General features: G+C 44.4%; 1 long non-coding RNA gene across 4 annotated transcripts in view; it reads left to right on the top strand.

Moving 5' to 3' along the window:
* LOC148978247 (uncharacterized) overlaps positions 1 to 12,242 on the top strand; it is a 58,981-nt gene that overhangs the window by 30,358 nt on the left and 16,381 nt on the right. For 3 of the 4 annotated variants that reach the window (XR_016169222.1, XR_016169221.1, XR_016169223.1), the window contains exon 3: positions 12,043 to 12,184. The exons of the other annotated variant lie outside the window; for it this stretch is intronic. This is a non-coding gene — a long non-coding RNA (uncharacterized LOC148978247). The remainder of the gene's footprint in view (positions 1 to 12,042; positions 12,185 to 12,242) is intronic. 4 annotated transcript variants of the gene reach the window in all.

Here is a 12,242-nt window from a genome sequence, read left to right as displayed (position 1 = left end):
TACAAACCTCATCCATAATACACTTACACCGCATCACCGCCGGCCGAGAGCCGAGTCTATCGCGGAGCTTCCCGGATCTCTGAGCGGTGATGATGAGTGATTGTGTGTTTTAACCCTCTGAATTTCTTGCGCTGCGGCTGCACTTATTGAAAGCAGAACGGGTAGACGAGTAATTAAAGCCCCGCGAACGGCGACGAGGATGAGCCACCGCATGAAATATTGCCCCTCCACCGTTTCAATTAATCAGCTGTATTTGGCGTAATGCTGTTTGACGTTGGCGGCGTAAACGTCCTCCGGGAGGGTCTGTCCTCTGACCGATCCCGCGTGCCGATCCCGTGCCAATGACCACAGGCGTGATATGAGCATATGCGAGGGCCAAATCCGACGATCTCTTTCGCTTGATCAAGCCTCTCTCGTTGGGTTGCGTTGATTATGAAGGCCACACAGCACAGCGCCGGGACCTGATTAACCTTCTAGCGACTCTCCGGCGTACGGCGGCGGGCACAAACACCCCCTCACCCCTTCCCGTCTCCCTGTGATAAATGAAACAATGGAGGAATCCAATGGCCCAGCAATTACCAAACACCTTGGACACACTCACATTTTTCAGCTCTGTCAGGGGCTTGTCTCGTGCGGTGGGTTTTCGCCTGATCTCCGGCGGCTCTTCGCTCTTCCTAACTTTGTTTTTTCTGATGTAGATTAGATCTGCCACCCCATTACAGATTCATTTTCCTAATTTTTCATGTCTGCACCGCGCCCCATCTGTGGCTGGCTGATAATTGTGAGGACCAGCCCTGGTGATTAGCATCAGCAGAATTAATTACAGCCGCCATTAAGGCTGCAGGTTGCACTCGGTGATCAAGAGAAATGAACTTCCTCCCAAGCCTCTAAATCATCTCACCTTTGGCCCCTTTGACAGAGGCACGCCCCACTCTCACCTCCTAAACACAACACGAAACGCACACAAACATACACACAGGACCTCACACTTGGCGCATCCGTGGCAAGCACGTCAGCTAAACGCTACACACGCCAGTGCGTTCGCACCCGGAGCTCATTAGGGGTGTCCTCGTGTGGATTGGCTCCGGCGCGGTGCGTGTCGAGTCGAGTCGGAGTTTGGGCCTATCTACAAGTTGGGAGCAGGGCCCTGTTGTTTGGGATGTAATGATGATGTTGATGATGGCTGTATTGATGAGCCAACCACCAAAAAAACAGCACCTAAAATACAGCTAGCTTGCATATTGTCACAATTTACTTCCATTGTTCCAGAGTATTATCGAAACAAGGTCACATATTTATTGACGTGTGGAATTAATATACTTTTCACACTTTATATTGAGTGTTTTTAACCTCTTAACTGTCACCCCCCCTGTCACTGAAATGCTCATTTCAAACTTAAATGGTTGTAATTCAAGAATGCTTTGGAATATAGACGTGAGATTGGTCTCGTTTTAAAGAAGACATTTGGCAGGTTTTTCTCGAAGTGAAATAAATTAAGAAAGTGAACCAGAAAAAAAGTTATAGAAGTTTGAGTTTATAGAAATGTACAATGTAAAAAAAATTATTATTTATATTTTATATAAAATATATATTTTCAAAACCTGGGCTACTCTAAAACTGCGGAAAAATCAAAGCCAAAAATCTGAACAAGTTCTGTTTAAAATTTTTAGGTTGATATCTCAAAAAAAAAAAAAATAGCTTTCAGTGAGATTTAGTTTGGGCGCAGTACCAAACTTTTTCACTAGGTCACAACCAGACTCCATTACTGACCATATAAGGGCGTCTCCATTTCCATATTTGTTTTGAGTGATCTGAACCATTATTTTCTCAAATTTCACACAATTTATGAAGTAGAAATCCTATTCAGAATTAGTAAGGGAAGTTTGGCAGATTTTGATATGAATTCAACCTCTAGGAATCACATACAAAGCACACGCATGCTTATTGCCATAACACAAATGGTGAACCTATTATTATTTTTTTCGTATTATTTAAAACATTTTCAGACCTTTTTTTCTAAAATAATTGAATGCTATTTTTTGAACTCTTGGCATGAAATCAAACTGAGGTTTCTAACTTTTTTTCATGATTTTTCATGTTCATTGCTATTTCAAAATAAAGGTCTGAACACGCTTTCTGAGTATGAAAATATTCTTGTTGCAAATTGATAAATTACAGCTCCTGTGTAAATTATTTTGAAAATCAGTCACCAAATATGGAAACTAGAGATTGTAAGCTTTCAAATGATATATAGTTTGTCAATATTACTTAAGGTCTTTTCTAAGATATTATTGTTTTAAAAAAATAATAATTGTTAGGTACAATGTACTTGTAAAGCACTTGAGCTGATACTGAGGTGATACAGGAGGGCTTTGGTGTGTGTATGTGTTTGAGTCGGTTTAAAGGTTAACAGGTGAGATAATTGAAATACAGGCTGATGGTCGACCTGCTGGGCATTGCTGCCTGTCGCACCTCCACCGGTGCCTTTTGTGCAGGTGTGCTCCACCTCTTTGGCATAAGATGGGTCATCAGCTGGGGACCACCAGTCATCGATGTTTCGCTCCTTTAACCCCAGTACATCTCCTGGTGGCGGAGCGATGGCAGGGATCACTCCCTGCCACCCCCTGCTGATGCCCTAGATGTTACTTGGCCCCCATACCTTGTGCTTCCTCCTTAGCCACAACCAAAAGCTGCCCCTCTCAGCCTCCTCTGCCAGTTCTTTAATGGCTTTTCGACACCCTGCTCCTGTACATCCCATCTCGCGGAGCAGACGAACCGTTGAGGACCCAACAAAGCCCCTGCATCCCACTTCAACTGGCCACGTGGTGGCTTTCCAGCCAGCCTCTTTGCAGGCTTCTGCCAGATCTGCGTACTTGGCACGCTTCCGTTCGTTGGCAGCCTCCATTCCCTCCTCCCATGGGACAGTGAGCTCCACCAACAAGATGGTCTTGCATAACTCTGACCACATGATCAGGTCTGGCCGGAGCAAAGTTTCCACGATCTCCCTGGGGAATTGGAGCTGCCTCCCCAGGTCGACCCTCATGTTCCACTCACTGCCAGATAAGAGGACTCTAGATGTTGCTCTCTGGTAAGGGTGATTGATTTTTTCCCCGGCTCTTGCAAACAGGATGGGACTTCTCGTTGGTCCAAAGGGTCTTCTATTAGCCTCCTGTCTACACGACTCTGCCACCTCTGCTAGTTTCCTCAACACCAGATCGTGTCGCCACCTATAGCGGCCTTGGGACAATGCTGTCTTGCAGCCCGACAGGATGTGCTGGAGGCTTGCATTGCTGGTACTGCAAAGGGGGCAGAGTTCTTCAGTGCCGAACCACTGATGGAGGTTTCTGGGACAAGGTAGGGTGTCATAAGTAGATCTAATCAGGAAGCTGAGCCTTGCTTGGGGTATCTTCCACAGATCAGACCATGACAGATGCCTGTCTGTGACACCTTCCCATGACATCCAGACTCCCTGCCAGCTCTGAGACACCGCCTTGATGTTAAGGCGCTCCTGCTCAGTCCTTGTCACTTCTGCCACCACCATGGCTTTCCGCTCTTCCTTGGAGGCCTTTGACCAGAAGAGGGGGGTCTCACTCCTCCCAAGGCCTGCTCGACCCTCCTGGACTCTGCCGACTATTTCACAGTGTTTCAGCCTGCTAATTGCCCTGTCGACCTCTTCCTGGGCTTTCCACTTCCTCCCTGTTCGTATATTAGGGCCAGCTGCTCTCACCAGTTGATCAGTTGATTCCCTCAGCTCCATCACCATCCGAGCCTTCTCCTGCTTGTATCCCAGGCCAATGGATCGCAGTGGCAGCTGTAGTGTGTTCCTGCCAAAGAGGCCTACCTCTGATAGGCATCTTGGCAGACCTAGCCACTTCCTGATGAATGAGTTTGCTAGCCCATCCATCTTGTTTGCCACCGAGGAGGGAACTTCGCTCATCTTCAGAGGCCACATCACCCTTGGGTATAGTATGAACTGGTAGCTCCATACTTTATACTTGCCGGGGAGCTGGCTCTGATTGATTCTGGCGAGGCCATCTGCGAGCTGCTTTCTCACTGTTTCCCCCATCTGCCTATCAGAGAGGTCTGCTGTATAACTACGACCCAGGCTACGGACGGGCTGATTTGCCAGCAAAGGGATTTCTTCACCGCCTGCGAAAAAGATGGTATGGTCATTTCTAACCCCTTTCCTGATGGACAGGCTGCGTGATTTGGCGGGTTTGATCTTCATCCTCGCCCACCCCACAAGCTCGTCAACCCTCTTCAGCAGCCTTGTTGTGCATGCAGCTGTCTGAAGAATGGTGGTGATGTCGTCCATATAGCCTCTCACTGGTGGTAGCCTTTGGCCTGATGGTAGCTTCATACCTCCAACCATCACCCTTGCCCCCATCAGGATAATCTCGAAGGCTGCCACAAAGAGGATGGGCGAGATTGAGCATCCCATGGCAATGCCCACTTCCAGCTGTTGCCAGCCTGTCGTGAAGTCCTGATGAGTGCAACACATCTTGATGTCCTCAAAATACTTGGCCACCAGGGCACGAATGCAGTCAGGGATGTAGAAAAAATCCAAGGCATACTCGATGAGTTGGTGGGGGACAGACCCGTATGCGTTGGCAAGATCCAGCCACACCACATGCAAGTCACCTTTTTCTCTTTTGGCTCTCTGGATCTGCTCCCATATGACTGCAGAGTGTTCCACGCACCCTGGGAAGCCTGGCACGCCTGCTTTCTGGCAGCTAGTGTCAATGTACCCATTGCTTATGAGGTAGGTAGCCAACCTCTTTGCCAGGACGGAGAAGAAAATCTTGCCTTCCACATTCAGGAGTGCAATGCTCCTGAACTGGCTAATGGTGGTAGAGCTCGTTTCCTTCGGGATGAACACTGTGACAGCTCGTCGCCAATCTGAAGGGATAACCTTGTTCTTCCAGGCCACTCTCAGGAGGTTCCACAGATGTCTCAGGACCCCTGGGCAGTACTTGTACAGCTTATACGATATCCCATTGAGGCCTGGAGCTGAGGCTGCTCTCGCTTTCCGTACAACTTCTGCTACCTCACTGAGTTTGGGGAGATCAGTGTTAAACAGCGAGGATGGGGGGGCTGGGCGAGGAACATAACCTGGTGATCCCAGTGGCGTTGACTTTGCTGGGTCACTGTACTGCTCCCTGAAGAAACTTTCCAGCTGTGACTGTGTGATCTCCAGCTTCCCGCTTCTCTTATCCTCCAGTAGCTGTCTCGCATGCTTGAAGGGGTTTTTGAAGAAGTTTCTCCTCTCCTTCTCCTTCCGCCTTCTGCGTTTGCGGATACGCTCTGCCCTCCGAAGGCTGGCTAGGTTCTTCTTCACCTCCTCCCACAGTGGCTTCAAGCCCTCCTTCTCCTCTTTACTTGCCTTCCTCCACTGCTTTCGGAGCTGGCGCCGCCTCTTTATCAGTTGCTCGATCTCTCTCTCCCTCCTCCCCTTCTGCTTTGAACCCTTCTGCTTCTCAGCAACTACCCCGAACCTGCTTCTGCACTCCTCGTACAGGATGACTCCAAAGCGATTCAGCTTGGTTTCCACCTGGCCGCGCAGTGACTGCTCCAGAATTAAACAGAGGTCCTTATCGAGCTGCTGCCACACTGCCACCTCATTCGCTTTAGGCCATTTCACTAGCTGCCTCCGCCCAGGTTCACTCCTCTCTGGTCTTAGGCCTGGCTCCTGATTGCTGGGGTTTAGTAATGAAGGTTTCCTAAGGATATTTTGTGCACCACCCTCAGAGGAATACGTATCAACCAAAGACTCTCCTGTGTCCTCTACCTGCCTTCCCTCAGCAACGTTGGAACCTTCAGCGCTGTGGTTAGCGACCTGGCTTTGGGCTCCTCTTGTCTGACCTGCAGTTGCAGAGCAATGTTGCTGCTGGCCCCCCGCTTGACACTTCTTCTTTCCCTGGTGAATCCTTAAACCTCTGAAGGTAGTCTCCTTCTCCCATCCACACCTGCATCTTCTCAAAATCTTCACATCATTGCCTGTATCCGTTCCAGTCGTTACCAAAAAGTCAGTCCGGTTTGGCCCTTCTTCCACCCCGCCTCTCGGAGGGCCATCGGGTTGTTTTCCTTTATTTGTCTTCGTAGTTTATTACGGGTGTCCCGTCAGGTACTGGTGGGTAAGGTAACTAGCCTGCCACCCCCGATGCAGACTTTCCTGCAGTCATCCAGTCTCTCCTGAATGTCCTCCAGTCTTCCCTGGACGCCAACTGCCCTTTCACAGTAGTCACTGGATACCTCCAGATTGAGCTAATTGAAATACAGGCTGATGGTCGACCTGCTGGGCATTGCTGCCTGTCGCACCTCCACCGGTGCCTTTTGTGCAGGTGTGCTCCACCTCTTTGGCATAAGATGGGTCATCAGCTGGGGACCACCAGTCATCGATGTTTCGCTCCTTTAACCCCAGTACATCTCCTGGTGGCGGAGCGATGGCAGGGATCACTCCCTGCCACCCCCTGCTGATGCCCTAGATGTTACTTGGCCCCCATACCTTGTGCTTCCTCCTTAGCCACAACCAAAAGCTGCCCCTCTCAGCCTCCTCTGCCAGTTCTTTAATGGCTTTTCGACACCCTGCTCCTGTACATCCCATCTCGCGGAGCAGACGAACCGTTGAGGACCCAACAAAGCCCCTGCATCCCACTTCAACTGGCCACGTGGTGAGAAGGTCAACAGTGTCATTATAGATGACAAAAAAATAATTACAGCTGTAATTACATTGTAATTACATTACACTGCATGTATTTTAAAAATCTAAGTACAGTGTAAAAAACATGCATGTATACAATAAGCTGTCATTGTGTTTAAATGTTAGTACATTGTAGTTAAAGCGGAGATATCCACAATGAAGGCTAGATGTCTTACGGCGGCCATCTTGTCACAGGCAAGCTTATGGGAAAACACAAATACTCTTATGCTGCGTTCCAGGCAGGTTTTTGAGCTCGTAAATCACGACTTCAAACCACGACTTACGACTTTGTAGCATTCCAGGTCATTCACGCCAAACTACCTAGATGTAAACAAACCAGCATGGCGGACCTTACGGGGCTCACGCGCGTTTGTAATATTTTCTAATGCCAAAGGTGCTTACTCCTTTTTTATTTGTGGGAAACTGAGGAGGAAAAATAGTGCATGAGGCAAGATAAGCTGTCATACGTTTTCTTTTACTTTATTTGTATATTTGGAAATGTATTTGGTATATATTTATCCTTGCACTCAATGGACTGAAAACTAGTTGACGTTATATTGTCCTAAAGTGTATTCTCACCGTGTACCGCCTGCAGAAACACTGCATCAGTAGGCGCTGTCATTGGTTCACGGGCTATGTGACGTCAGAACTCGTAACTGGGAGTACATCGATCTAGTACGAGTTCACGGGTGGGAAGTCACGGGTGGGAAGTCACGGGTTTGACTGCCGTTCCAGTGCACTTTCACGGGTATAAGCTTGGAAAAACACGAGTTACAGGTTGCCTGGAACGCGGCATTATCTCGTTGAAATCTTGACGGATTTACAAACTGTTTGGTTTCTTACAAACGTTATTAATGAGCCTATAATTCTGGATGATTATTTATTTATACACTTATTATTCATAACTACATCTCTGACATTTATAACAAACCAAACCATTTGAAATTGGTAAGATCGGTAGAAAATTGAGCAAGTTGTGGTTATTTAAACTATTAAAACACAATGTTACGAGTGAGCGAGCTGCCTGTGGGAAGATGGCCGCCAGGTGAGGACGTCGACCTCCATTGGCCAGCAGCGTGGACGAGATATCTAGCCTTTATTGTGGACGTCTATGAGTTAAAGTACATAGATAGACGCTTAATTGGAAAAGTACGGTGGCCTAGAAAGCTCAATGCGCCACAGCTGAAGAAAACACAAAACACCAGGAAATCAGTTTGACAACACATGTGCTACAAATACACACAACACACATATTATTCGATTTTTTTTTTCTCCATGTCAATGCAATACGCTTCCGTACTGAACTAATCAAAAATATAGAAGACAAATATAACAGACTAAATGTTTAGTCAATAAAAAAACAACAAATTTTGCAATTAAGTTCATTTAAAATAAATGAACTTTTAAATGTAATATGAATAAAATATAATCAAATATTTTGCGGATACGTTAGTCGACACATCAAAAAAAGTGTTGGTCTACCTCTAAATCTGACTGATTTAAAATGTTCTTTAAAGTGGAACTTTTACTTTAACGTTAGTGCACTTTTTACACATTTGATGTAGGTCACATGACGATGACAACATGGGGGATGTGGTACGTCCGGTGTTCTGACGATTCATGCTACCCATCGAGATTTGCTACCGGTTATGCGCATGTGCAGACTCACAGTTTTTTTTGTTTGTTTTTTTTGTTTTGTTTTTTTACAAAAGGTACATTTTCCTGTTATAATGTATAATTTCCCTTTTTAAAAATGCTTACTACCATATGAATATTTGTACGGTCAGCCAGCTGAAAAAGAATAACTGAAAGTTTCAGTTACTATGAGGAAAGGTGTTACTTTGACAAGTCAAAGATGAATATTTTATGATAATTTTTACTTAAAAATAAAAACAGTAGTCTACAGTATACAGTAGCTACTCATAACTTAGAATTGTATTAGAATTCTAACGACTTTAATCGGCATTCTGTGATCAATTCGCGCTACGGTAGCATTTTTCGACAAGGCAGCAAAAATCGACCGAACACCGGGTTTCATTCATACTCTCCGAGTTATGTTGAGTTTCATTGTGCTTTTGTTCATGTGTTTTTGGTTTCTTGTTAGTTTCTCATGAGTCGATGATTATGTTCACCAGCATCTAATTAGTTCCTGTGTATTAGTTTTGGTCAGTTTTTTTGTTGATGATTGTTAATATTATGTGGAAAGATTTTTCTCCTGAGATTCTGCTACGTATTTCTGTTGTTGGACTCAAGACAATTCAAGGTCTGTTCACACCAAGAGCGATAACTATAAAGATAACTATAATAATAACCATATTAGCAGATTAGTGTAGATCATGTCCTCACCAGAAGACGATATCGTTCTGTTTATTCTAATCGTGTTTATTTGGCTTGTCTGCCGCTTTAAACGCTCGTGCTCATTTGATTTTGGCTGTCAATGTTTTAACCGTTCATCAGCTGGATAAAGAAAGTGATTCCAACAGTATTGTTTTTCCTAACACAATCTCATCCCAAGAAGTCATATAACTGACGTCTTGGGACGTCTTTTGACCATACGTCAACATCCGCCTTGTTAGGGTACCCTTAAACGTCAGTTACATGACGATCCCGGGCCGTCATACAACTGACGCTTTACCTTTAACGTCGGTTAGGTTTAGGGGTAGGTTTAGGTCTGGGGTAGAGTTAGGATCCGATTACGTCATCCAACCGACGTTTAAGGGTACCCTAAAAAGGCGGATGTTGACGTATGATCAAAAAACGATGCCGTTATATCGTTATAGCTGTGGTGTGAACTCTGCTATGCTTTAATATTGAAAACGATTTTTAAAATATCTATATCTTTATGGTTATCTTTATAGTGATCGTTCTTAGTTATCGAACTGAATTCTGTTGGCTTACCACTCGACACATAATACACACATACTTTACAGTAATATGCTTTTTAAAGGTCACGAAGTTCATTCTTCATCAAATTTAGTAGCCTACCTACTCAGACAATATACAATAGTTTATGATGTTTATGATTCCCAAAGTATCTAGTGCATAAATGAAAAATTCCAACCCGATCTCACGGGAATTCGTACGAATTTTACGAGGTGGCTAATTCGTACGACCTCACTCGTACGAATTAGTACGATTTTGCTAAATCGTACATATTTTACGAATTAGCCAATTCGTATGAATTCGTACGAATGACCTAGCCCTGACCCCGCCCCGTCACGTGGGTTTAGACAAATCGTATGAATTCGTACAAATGAGGTCGTATGAATTAGTACGAATTAGCCACTTTTGAATCACTCGTACGAATTCGTACGAATCGGTCGTGAGATAGCGTAGCGTAGACATACACGCCAGCCCGTTCTCATCTTTTAGCGTCACATAGAACGCTATATGACAAAACGGTGCTATACATGGCACCCTTTATCGTTATCCCCTAAACATAACCATCACGTGGGTTTAAACAAATCGTGAGGTCGTATGAATTAGTACGAATTAGCCACTTTTGAATCACTCGTACGAATTGGTCGTGAGATAGCGTAGAAAAATTCACATTATGCGCAGACACAGTTTATCAGTATACAGTATATACTCTATTTTACAATGACCTCAAATGTGACTCATTCAATTAGAATTAAAATGGCACTATCGGTTTTATTACAAGGAAACTGAGGAAAAAGTATTAAGAATTAATAACTTAATTAATTTTTAATTTGTTGTTTAACCTGTTGAAAAACAAATTCACAGTGGCAGTCATTCAAATGATAAATGAATCTGAATGACGTGGCGGCTGTAATAGAGTGTTGCAGAATCTGTAAGGTACGGTGTGTGTGTGTGTGTGTAAGTGATGTTAATGGCACGGCCCCTGGGCCCCGCGGAGAGCTCTATGGAGCCGGTGTGGAGTAAGATAAGCAAATTGCGGCTGGATCACACTGACTTGTCAAGGTTAAGCAGAGAGACAGCAGCAGCTGCAACTCTGATTACTGAATTACACACACACTCATTCGCTGGCCTTCTTCTCTCACACACACACTGACAGAGAATGGCTCGGCACAGCAATCCACGGGAGCCTAATCGTCACTGGTGGGTGTTATCATTAAAACGAATGTGATTTAGTTGTTCGGGGTGCCGAGAGCCTGCAGAGTATTGAGAGAGAAGCACAATAAAACACACACATGTGTGATTAGTGTCGGCAAAGGACTTTATAAAGCTGCATCACACATTTAATAACACACACACACACAGACACACAGGAGAGAATTAAACCAGTGCCAGTATTACGCTGCCTGAACAAGGTGGAGAAAATAATGGTCAAAATAAGGCCGTAAAGGCAACAAATTTAGAATTTGATCAAATTGGCCTCTAATATAAATTCAAACTATAGTTCATTAAGTTTAAATGCATTTATTTTGTCAAAGAAAAACATTATATCTGAACATAAATGTAAACATACAATGACTGCAAATGACTACTTTTGGCAAATGCTTGACGAATGAATTTGCTGATTGTTTAGTAGGTGGGATTTCTCCAATGTTTCCTGATAGATTTATGTATTAAATATATATAATAATATAATAACAAATTTGGTGTTAACTCTGGCAATCCTAATAGTAATAGATTAATATAAAAGTGCTGACAAAGAGTGTGCCATATTTCTCTTCTGAGGATTGATCTCCTTTATCATACCAGCTCAGAAATGTGCGTTATGGGACACAGAACCGACTTCAACGAGAAAATTCCATAAAACTAATTAATTTGAGTATCATTAAATTGCATATGTCATTTGACGAGCTGTTTTCACCTCACCTTGAATCCCATTAAAGCCATCACAGACGCTTTGTGAATCTGAATTATTAAAAAGAAACATTTGGAGAGATTGATTTGTTCATGGACTGGACTATTACTTCGTCACGAAACTACTCTTTAATTTGTTGAGGGGGAATGATCACGATGTTGAGGGGGAATGATCGTGATGTAAGCATCTGGTTCTGTGAAGCGTCCTCATATTCCCCAGCCGTCCGGATCATCCGGAGCGATCATCAATCCAAACGACTCCCAGGAGAAAGCTGCCGATGAGCTTATGGATCCCCAACCAATGCTAACAGTTTCCCACTCAATTGTTGATGGAACTATCTATTATTGGTGATTGTTGTTGTTGTTGTTGTTGTTGTTGTTTCAAAACTACATATTTTCCAGTGTACAATTGTGAAAAAAAGAATGAGTGTGCATCGATCTACACTTCGGATTCTGACCGGAAAAAGTAGACCATCCGGGTATCTTTGAAACACTCATTTCAACATACTACAATTTGGGACGTACTAATTCTATTTTCGAATACTATTTAGGACGGATAGTATGCGAATTGGGACGCAGCAACAATGTTACGAGGGAGCGAGCTGCCTGTGGGAAGATGGCCGCCAGGTGAGGATGTCGACCTCCATTGGCCAGCAGCGTGGACGAGATATCTAGCCTTTATTGTGGACATCTGTGAGTTAAAGTGCATAAATAGACGCTTAATTGGAAAAGTACGGTGGCCTAGAAAGCT

This window comes from Pimephales promelas, chromosome 7 (assembly GCF_988280905.1).
Source record: "Pimephales promelas chromosome 7, fPimPro1.hap1.1, whole genome shotgun sequence".
Lineage (NCBI taxonomy): Eukaryota > Metazoa > Chordata > Actinopteri > Cypriniformes > Leuciscidae > Pimephales > Pimephales promelas.
The sequence above is the reverse complement of the archived record's forward strand: the minus strand, read 5'-3'. Positions and strand labels throughout refer to the sequence as shown.